Genomic DNA, 11,843 nt, shown 5'->3' on the forward strand with positions numbered 1-11,843 from the left:
GAGCAATGAAACAAGAGTTGGTTCTTTGAAATAATTAATAAAATTGATAAACTCTTAGCCAGACCTATCAAAAAAGAAACGATGAGAAACCCAAATAAATAAAATCACAAATATAAGAGGAGGGAAACATTCAACTCTGATAAATATAAACAATTATTGACAATATTATGAAAAATTATATGTCAACAAATTGGGCAATCTGAAATAAATGGACAAATTCCTGTCAACATACAAACAACTGAAACTGAAACAGGAATAAATAGAAAACTTGAACAGATCCATAACTAGGAAAGAAATTGAATCAGTAATCAAAAATTTCCCAACAAACAAAAGTCCAGGATCACATGATTTCACAGGGAAATTCTATCAGACATTAAAAGTGAGTTAATTCCTACTCCTCTTAACTGTTATGGAAAATAGAAATAGAAGGAAAACTTCCAAATTCATTCTACAAGGCCAGGATTACCTTGATTCCAAAACCAAAGTCTCCATTAAAAAGGAAAATCAGGGGCGCCTGGGTGGCTCAGTGAGTTAGGGCCTCTGCCTTTGGCTCGAGTCATGATCCCAGGGTCCTGGGATCGAGTCCTGCATCGGGCTCTCTGCTCCACAGGGACCCTGCTTCCTCCTCTCTCTCTGCTTGCCTCTCTGCTAGTTGTGATTTCTCTCTGTCAAATAAATAAAATATTTTTAAAAAAGGAAATCACATGCCAATATCCCTGATGAACATGGATACAAAAATTCTCAAGATACTAGCAAATCAAATCCAATAGGACATTAAAAGAATGATGCACCAAGATTAGGTGAGATTTATTCATGGGCTGCAAGTGTGGTTCAATATTCACAAATCAATCAACATGATAAATTAAATTAATAAAAAAAGGATAAGAAGCATATGATCATTGCAATAGGTGCTGGAAAATCATTTGACAAAATACAATACCCATTCTTAATTTAAAAAAAAATCCTCAACAAACTAGGAATAGAGGGAACATACCTCAACATCATAAAAAACATATGTGAAAGACCCACTGATAGTATAATTCTCAATGAGGAAACACTGAGAACTTTTCCTCTATGGTCAGGAGCAAGATACGGATGTACACTCTCACCATTGTTATTTAAGATAGTACTGAATGTCCTAATGAAAGGAATCAAACAACAACAACAACAACAGAATAATAATAAAAGGATGCAAATTGACAAGGAAGAAGTAAAACTTTCACTATTCTCAAATGACATGATACTCTCAATAGAAAACCTGAGAGATTCCACTCAAAAAATTGCTATAAATAATACATAAATTCAGCAAAATCACAGGATTCTTAAAAAATTCAGTGTACAGAAATCTGTTGTAGTTCATATACCAATCTTGAAGCAGAATAGAGAAATCAAGGTATCAATCCCATTTACAATTGCACTAAAACTGAAGAATACTTAGGAATAAACCTAATCAAAGAGGTAAAAATCTGTACACTGAAAATTATAGAGCACTTATGAAAGAAATTGAAGATGACACAAATAAATTAAAAAAAATCATACTCATGGATTGGAAGAACAAATACTTTTAAAATGCTGACACTACTCAAAACAATACCTATCAAAATACCACCAGCATTTTTCAGATCTAGAACAATCAATCTTAAATTTGTATGGAACCACAAAATAACCCAAATAGCCAAAGTCGTCTTGAAAAAGAAAAGCAAGGAGCTTCCACAGTGTTTTGCGCAATGGCTGTAGCTGTTTGCATTCCCACTAACAATGTAAGAGGGTCCCTCTTTCTCCATATCCTCACCAACCTCTGGTTGTTTCCTGTGTAATTAATTTAGGCATTCTGATAGGTATGAGGAGATGTCTCATTGTGGTTTTGATTTGTATTTCCCTAATGAAGAGTGATGTTGAGTATCTCTTCATGCGTCTATTAGCTATCTGGATGTCTTCTCTGGAAATATGTCTATTCATGTCTTCCTCCCTTTTCTTAACTGGATTATTTGGGGTTTTTTGGGTGTTGAGTTTGATAATTTCTTCATAGATTTTTATACTAACCTTTTATCTGATATGTCATTTGCAAATATATTTTCCCATTCCATAGGTTGCCTTTTAGTTGTGTTGATTGTTTCCTCTGCTGTGCAGAAGCTTTTAATCTTGATGAAGTTCTAATAGCTCATTTCTGCTTTGGTTTCCTTTGCCTCCAAAGATGTGTCTAGACATCTTACTAGACAAAGATGTGTCTAGTAACAACTGTCCCAGCCAATGTCAAAGAGTTTACTACCTGTGTTCTTCTCTCAATTTTCATGGTTTCCTGTCTTTCCACCTATTTAGAATTTATTTTTGCATATGGTGAAAGAAAGTAGTCCGGATTCATTCATTTGCATGTTGCTATATTTGTTTTAATAGATCTGTGGAAGTTAAGGGATGCCATTGTTTTTCTTTTTTGTTTGTTTGGTTTTTTGTTTGTTTGTTTTCATATCTGCTTATGAAGCCTCTGGTAGAAAGAATTCTATAGAGTTGTTTTGTTTTGTTTTGTTTTGTTTTGTTTTACTTTCTGCAAAATGTGCAAGAACTTCACTTGGGCCACCTGAATTTATCCTACAAGACCTAGGAGTCTCCTTACAAGATTTTTAGCCAAAGAGCCAATTATTATGTTCATTTCTTAGACAATTTTTTAAGCTACAATTCATACAGTGAAAATCTATGGTATTCTGATGGCATATTATTTTATTTCTGATGTCTTTTTCAAGGATATTTTCAACTTATGAATAATACAAAATGAGGAAGAATACATAGCATAAGGGTCACCCAAAGTCTTTGTCTCATATGGTCTAAATTGCTTCATTTATTATGAATAAAACTTGCTAAAATGCAAAGAGCATTTATTATCATAATTCTCTTCCCTTCATTCTCATGTTTCCACCTTTTCTGTCGTATTTTTTCTTGGTTTAAATGTTCTAAATGAATGCTGACTTGGTGTTAGAAAAAGGAATTAGCTTTTCAAAACAATATATGTGTAATAAGGAATAGCTACTCAATTTTCTGGTTGATACAGACTCAGGGTAGATAGCACATGCCCTATTTTTATTGGTCAAATTCTGTCTTGTTCTAACAATTTGCAAGGATTTTTCTATTTAATGTAGTAGAACATGATGAATTAACCAAAAACAAAACAAAACAAAACAAAAACAGAGAAAAGATTTTAATTAAATAGAGACAAACAATTCGTTTGATAAATAGTTCAAAGTAATGGTCATAAAAATGCTCACCAATTTTGAGGAAAGAATAGATGAACACTGAGACAACTTAAACAAAGAGATAAGAAATATTAGAAAGTACTAATTAGAAGTTATAACTGCATGAAAAATAGAGAGGCTCAACAACAGAATGTACAAAATAAAAACACAAATATATAAACAGAAAGATAAAGCAAAGAAAAACACTCAGACAAAGAAGCAAAATGAAAAAAAAAATGTGATGATACTTTTAGGAACCTCTTGGACAATATCAAGCAGATGACATTCACTTTATAGGGGTTCCAGAAAAGTAAGAGAGAAAAATGGCCAGAAAAATTATTTGAATATATAATGGCTAAAAATTTCCCTAATCTGGGGAAGGAGACAGACATCCAGGTCCAGAAAGCTCAGAGAGTTTTAAGTAAGATCAATCCAAAGAGAAACAGAAAATGTCACATTATAATTAAAATGAAAGGAGTTTAAGGATAAGGAGAAAATCTTAAAAACAGCAATTAAAAAAGCAACATATTAAGTACGAGGGAAAAACCATAAAGCTCAGATTTTTCAGCATAAACTTTGCAGGTCAGAAAAAAAATATCATGATATATTGAAAGGCTAAAAGGAAAAATACCCTGCCAACTAAAAATTCTCTACCTAGGAAAATTGATTGAAAGATTGTTTTCCACATAAGGAAAAGCTAAAGGAACATTATCCAGAATGTTAAAGTGAATTCTCTGAGCTATAATAGGAAATAATTAAAAGAAGAAAACATACAGAAATAAAAATTTCACAATAAAAGGTAAATAATATCATAAGTGAGTCACTTACAAAATGAGCATGAAGTGCAAAAGACAAAAGTAATAAAGTTAACTAATAATATAATAATTAGTTAATGGATACATAAAATAAAGATATGTAAATGTATTATAAAAACTATAAAATGTGGAGAGTAGGGTAAAAATACAAATCATTAGAATGTGTCCAAGACTATCAATCTAAAATAAATTGTTATATATATGTTTTATGTGATCCTCACAGTAACCATAAAGAAAAAAAAAAAGCTTGAATACAAAAAAGAAAAATAGAAAGGAATCTAAACATAACACAACCACAGAAAAGAAAAAAAGAAAAAAGGAACAAAGAGAAACTATAAATTCAGCCAGAAAATAATCAATAAAATGCCAATAAGTACACAACTATCAATAATTATTTTAAATGTCAAAAAACTACATTATCCAATCAAAATACATAGGGTGGCTGAACAAATTAAAAAAAAAAAAGACCCTTCTGTGTGCTTCCTACAAGACTCACTTCAAAACTAAAGAAACTCACAAAATGAAAATAAAGGGATAGAAAAATAAATACTATTCTAATGAAAGCATAAATAAAGCTATGGTAAATATATTTATATGTTATATGGCACAAAATAAGCTCTAAAACAAATAATAAGAGACAAAGGGCATTAAATGATAAAGGGGTCAATCCAACAAGGGGATATGACATCTGTAAAATTTTATGCATCTAACATAGGAACACCTAAGTATATAGAACAATATTAACAGACCTAAAGGGAAAATTGATAACAATGGAATAATAGTAAAGAAATTTTTTAAATTTTTTAAAATATTTTATTTATTTATTTGACAGAGCTCACAAGTAAGCAGAGAGGCAGGCAGAGAGAGAGGGGGTAAGCAGGCTCCCTGCTGAGCAGAGAACCCAATGCGGTGCTTGAACCCAGGACCCTGAGATCATGACCTGAGCTGAAGGCAAGGGCTTTAAACCACTAAGCCAACCAGATGCCCCAGTAAAGAACTTTTTAAAAAAATTTTGAGAATAGTTGGCATTGGACAACTTGGTGATTGGACAAGTTTATACATTCTGCTATGGTTGCAAGTGTAAGAACCATCTATCATGCAAGATTATTACAGTATTATTGACTATATTTCTTATTATGTGCCTTTAATTACTATGATTTATTTATTCCATAAATGGAAGACTATCTCCCCCATTCCCCTTTACACATTTTTCCCAGCCCTCCATTGTTTCCCTTCTGGCAACCCTCAACTTGTTCTATGTTTTGTTTTCATAATTCATTTTTAAAATTCCACTTTAGGAATTTGAGTGGAATCATATAGTATTTGTCTTTCATGGTTTGACATATTTCATTTAGCATAATATTATTTAGAAATATTCATGTTGTCTCAAATGGCACAATCTCATCCTCCATTATATACATATATATAATATTTACTGTATTACTGAATTATACACCCAACTGTATTTACTATTACTGAATTATACACCCAACTATATTTACTATTTACCTGATAGTAAAAATATTAGATCACATGGTATTTCTATTTTTAATATTTTCAATGGTCTTCACAATGCTTTGCACAGTGGCTACACAATTTATTTTCCCAGAATCAATGCATAGGGTACTTTTTTCCTCCATATCCTCTAATACTTAAGTCTTGTCTTTTTTTAATTTTAGTCATTCTAATAGGTATAAGGCAATATCTCATTGTAGTTATGATTTGCAATTCCATAATGATTAGTGACTATGTCATCTTTTCATGTGTGTGCTGACCATCAGAATGTCTTCTTTGGAAAAATGTTTATTCAGGGATTCTACCTATTTTTTAAACAGACTGTTTGTTCTTTTTTAAGTTTTTATTTAAATTCCAGTTAGTTTAGCTACTGTATACGATTAGTTTTAGCGATTCAACACTTATATACAATACCTAGTGCTCATCACAAATAGACTCCTTAAGCCCCATCACCCATTTCACCCACCCTTCCACCCACCTCCCTTCTGGTAACCACCAGTTTGTTCTCTATAGTTAAGACTATTTCTCGGTTTGCCTCTCTTTCACTTTTTTCACCATGTTAATTTGCTTTATTTCTTAAGTTCCACGAGTGAAATCATATGGCATTTCTTTTTGACTCATTTCACTTAGCATAATACTCTCTAGTTCCATCCACACAGTTGCAAATAACAAGAGTTCATTCTTTTTTTATGGCTGAGCAATATTCCATTGTGTGTGTGTGTGTGTGTGTGTGTGTGTATGCTTAAACAGTTCTGTAACTTGGCTATTGTAGATAATGCTGCTGTAAACATCAGGAGGCATGTTCGGATTACTGTTTATTATTTGGGTAAATATCCAATTAATGGGTTGTAGCATAATTTTATTTTTAACTTTTTGAGGAGCCTCTGTATTATTTTTCTGAGTGGCTGTACCAGTTTGCATTCCTACCAACAGTGTAAGAGTTCCCTTTTCTCCAGATACTTATGAACACTTATTCTTTCTTGTGTTGACTTTAACCATTCTGACAGGTGTGAGGTGATATCTCTTGTTTTTAAGATTTTATTTATTTGAGAGAGAGTGCGAGAACGAGCATGAGAGGGAAGAGGCAGAGGAAGAAGCAGAATCCCAGCTAAGCAGGGAGCCTGACCTAGAGCTCAGTCCCACAACCCTGAAATCATGATCTGAGCCTGAGATTGCAGGGAATGGCCAGCAATTCATACACTGACAGATGAAAGATTAGTCTAAACTTTGCTGTGAAATAGAGGAGAAGGCAAAGGGGCCACCACTCAGAGATGAAGATTCTTTGCTCTTCTTTCTCCCACTTTTTTGGTCCTTCAGAATAATCACAAATCCCTATCACTGTTTCTCAAGCATGAGATGTGTGAGAACGGGTCTTACTGAAACTGGGAGGATTGGTTTACAGGAAAGATAATATATGCTAATTTGCATGTTCTACTAAACATAGTCTAAGAGATAATGCATACATTTCTTAGATCACAGGGTGGCTGTTTAGGCTAAGAAAGATTCAGGGAATGCCCCTGGCATTTGAACAGCAGAGTGATTACACAGGCCTTGGTATTCCAATGGCCTTAGCTGTTCTCAGAAACCCTCACTCTCCCCCAGCTGGCCTCTGTATTACATTTTGGCAAGGCAGGTATTATGGCTGATTTCATGCTCTACATTAACCCCAACATAAGACAGATGCTTAACCAACTGAGCCACACTGATGCCCCTTCATTGTATTTTTTATTTGTATTTCCCCGATGATGAATTATGTTAAACGTCTCTAACTGGACAGCAACATGCTTAAGAATGGAACTGGATCACTTTCTTATACCATACACAAAAATGAAATCCAAATGGATTAAAGACCTAAGTGTGAGACAGATTAAAATACTAGAAAAGAATGCAGGCTGTAACCTTTGGCTTGGCCTTAGCAACTTCTTTCTAGACATGTATGTTGAGGCAAGGGAAACAAAAGTAAAATCAAACTATTAGAGCTTTAGCAAAATAAAAATCTTCTGTACAGTGAAGAAGACAACCAACAAAACCAAAAGGCAAACTTTGGAATGGGAGAAGATATTTGTAAATGACATATCTGATAAAGGCTTAGTATCTAAAAAATATAAAGAACTTATAAAATTCAACAACCAAAAATAAAAAACATACAAATAAACCAATTAAAAAATGGGCAGAAGACATGAGTAGACATGTTTCAAAAAATTTACAGGTGTTTGTTTTAATTTGGTTTTGAGTTGCATAAGTTTTAATATATTTTTGATATTAATGCCTTATTGGGTATATCATTTGCAAATGTTTTCTTCCTTTCAGTAGGTTGTCTTTTTGTGTATTTTTTGTATTTTCTTTTGCTGTGCAGAAGGGGTTTATTTGATGCATCAGAATAGTTTATTTCAGCTGTTGTTTTCCTTGCTTCAAGAGATATATCTAGAAAAATGATTCTGTAGCCAATGTCAGGTAAATTACTGCCTGTGTTTTAAGGATTTTTAAGGTTTCAGATCTCACATTTAGTTCTTGAATCCATTTTGAGTTTATTTTTGTGCATGGTGTTAGAGAGTGTTACAATTTCATTATTTTACATGTAGCTTTTCAGTTTACAACACCATTTTTTGAAGGGATTGTCTCTCTCTCTCATTGTGTATTCTTGCCTCCTTTGTCATAGATTAACTGACAGTCTAAGTGTATGTTTATTTCTGGTTCTCTATTCTGTTCCATTGATCTATGTGTCTACTTTTGAAACAGCATGATGATATTTTGATTATTACGACTTTGTAGTATATTTTAAAATCTGGATATATGAACCCTCAAGCTTGTTTTTTTTTCTCAAGATTTCTTTGGTTATATAAGGTCTTTGGGGGTTCCATACATATTTAGAATTATTTTTTTCTAGTTTTTTTATGAATATTGTTGGTATTTTGATAAGAATTAAAGTAATTCTATAGATTGGTTGGGGTGATATGGACACTTACATTATTCATTTTTCTAATTCATGAAAATGATCTATCTTACCATTTGTATTTGTCATCTTCAATATATTTCATCAGTGTTTTTTTTAGTTTTCATAGTATGGGCCTTAAACTCCTAGCTTAAGTTTGTTCCTAGGTGTTTTATTTTTTGAGGCAATTATAAATGATGTTGTTTTTTGGTTTTCTCTTTCTGTTACTTTGTAATGAGGGTGGAGAAATGCTCCTGATTTCTGAACATTAATTTTTAACCTGCAACTATACTGAATTAATTTATTATTTCCAGTTGTTTTTTTGGAGACATCTTTAGAATTTTCTAATTATAGTTTCATGTTACCTGCAAATAGTGAAAATTTAACATCCTCCTTACCAAAGTGGACGTCTCTTATTTATTTTTCTTGTCATATTGGGGTGGCTAGGACTTTCAGTACTATATTAAATAAATAGCTTGTGTGTGTGTGTGTGTGTGTGTGTGTGTGTGTGTGTCCCAGCATGGCTGGGGCTGGTGCTATTTGTGGAACCTCAGTTCACTGAAATTGCTAGTTTGCTGTGACAATGAGACCCTCAAGTTATGGTGACTGGGCTACCAATTATGGTATCAAGAAACTTTTCCAGTCTGGGCTTTTAAGATCGAGGGGAGAGAGCATTCCCATAGTTCCTTGGCCCTTTTAAACTGTGGTTTGTTTTTGTTTTTGTTTTTTCTCATCTCACCATGAGGGGGCTGGTGTGGTATTACAGACACTGGGCTTGCTGCAGTCACAAGCTTGCTGTGATGATCAAACTCACCAGTTACTACTATGCCCAGACTCTGCTCTAATCTTGGTTTATAAGATGTAGTGAGAATGTAAACCATATCATTCCCTAGTCTCTCTGATCTAGAGTGTTCTCACAGCTCTACCACTGTTAGGAAGAATTTTACTCTTGTCTCTTTTATATTCTATGGCTTTTTTCTGTGCCGAAGGATACAGGAATCTGTTCTGGTCCCTCAGTGTTATTTCTCTCTACTGCTGTTCATAGTATTGGGGATGGGAGTTTCCCTTCTTATCATGTCTCCATCTCTCTTAATGTTCTCTTTTGCCATTCTGCCTATCCTTGGCTGCTCAGAAGATGTTCAATCTGTCCTTAGTATTCTATTAGGAGGAATTATTCTATGAATAGGTGTAATTTGCTATGGTCAAGGACAGATCAAATATTTGGCTGCAAATATGCCTCAAAAAACTTAACATTGAACTAATATAAAACATAGTTTCCAGTCACAATCATATAAAAGTAGAAATAAATTATAAGAAGAAAAGTGGAGGGGCCCCTGTTTGGCTTAGTTGGTTAAGCATCTGCCTTCACCTAAGGTCATGACCCCAGGGTCCTGGAATCAAATACCACAGCAAGCTCACTGCTCAGTGTGGAGTCGGCTTCTCCCTCTCACTCTACAGTTACCCACTGTTTGTGCTATAAATAAATAAATAAATAAATAAAATATTTAAAGAAAAGTGGGAATAAAACCCACAAACATGTGGAGATTAAACAACATGCTATTAAATTATCAAATGGTTGGTAAAGAAATCATAGAAACAAAAAAAAAATACTTCTAGACAATTGAAAATGGAAACTCAGTGTTACCAAATCCTTGGGAAATGTTCCAATAACAGTTGTAAGTGGGAAGTCCCTAGCAATACAGGCTTATCTCAAGAAACAAGGAAAATAAATGCATCTAACTTTACATTTAAAGGAACTAGAAAGAAGAACAAAGCCTAACATTAGTGGAAAGAAGAAAAGGAAGATCAAAGTGTAAAATAAATGCAAGAGAACGATAATAATAAAAAAAACAGTAGAAAGGATCAATGAAACTAAGGGATGGTTCTTTGAAAACATCAACAAAATCAACAAACTTTTAGTTAGACTCATTGGGAAAAAAGAGAGAAAGCCCAAATAAAATAAAAAATGAAAGAGTAGAAAAAGCAATAGATAACACAAGGATATAAAGTGTCAGAAGAAACTGTAAACAATTATATGCCAACAAATCAGACAATCTAAAATAAATAGAAATATTTCTGGTGACATAGAAAGTTCCAAGACTGAATCAGGAAGAAATTGAAAATCTGCATCAATCAATTAGTAGTAATGAAATTGAATGAGTAATAAAAAAATCTCCCAACAAATAAAAGCTCAGATCCAGGTTTGTTTCACAGGTGAATTCTATCAAATGATTAATTAAGAATTAATATCTATCTTTCTCGAATTTTACTCCAGAAAAATGAAAAGAGCTCTTTTGAATTCCTTTTATGAGGCCCTCATTACCCTGATACCAAAACCAGACAAAGACATTACAAAATATATATTTATATATATTGTGTGTGTGTATATATGTACAATTTTTATATCTGCATATATATTTATATATAATATACATATATAAAATATATTTTTATATTTGTATATATAAATATATATGTATATAAATGTGCAATATTTTATACATTTTATATTTGTATTTATAAATATATATACAAATATAAAATTTATATTTTATATATGTATATTATATATAAAACATGCATATTTAATATATGCGTATAATATATGAATATTTATATGCATATATGCATATATGCATTGGTAATATATGCATATTTTATATGTGTATATTATATATACATATTATATGAATATAAATATTGCATATTTATATATATACAAATATATATATTTGTGTGTGTGTGTGTGTGTATATATATATATATATATATATATATATAAAACATTTACTGGTAAAGATGGAAGAGGAGTAGTAGACTGAGATGACATCAGGTAGCAGAAGTTCAGCTAGATAGTTATCAAACCATTCTGAACACCTACAAACCCAATAGGAGATTAAAGAGAAGAGTAGCAATTCTAGAAACAGAAAATCAACCACATTCTGAATGGTTGGACGTGTGGAAAAGTGAATCTGAAGCAAAGGGAAGGTAGACCACAGTGGGGAGGGGCCGCCTCCTGACAAGAGATGGACCAATGGACCACAAAATTCAAACTTTTAAAAGTCTGCTTCACTGAGGGACATCACTCCAGAGGCAAAGCGAGGTGAAGCCCCCTCAGGGACAGTGTTGTCTCAGGTCCTGTGGGGTCACAGAAGGATTGGGAGTGTCTGAATATAACAAGACTTGCAGGTATCAGAGCAGGCAAGCCAAATACAGAGACGGAGCCAAGGAGTGAGCTCCCAGCTCAGGGTTACCTTAAACTGTGATCCGCAGCACAGTCATACCACTGTTTTTGAGCAGGGACCCCACAAGTGGCAGATTAGGGGAGACTCACCTTCCTCCTCTGGGAGGATCAGT

The sequence above is a fragment of the Mustela putorius genome, unplaced genomic scaffold, assembly GCF_011764305.1.
Source record: "Mustela putorius furo isolate JIRA1106 unplaced genomic scaffold, ASM1176430v1.1 tig00003901_pilon_pilon_pilon, whole genome shotgun sequence".
NCBI lineage: Eukaryota > Metazoa > Chordata > Mammalia > Carnivora > Mustelidae > Mustela > Mustela putorius.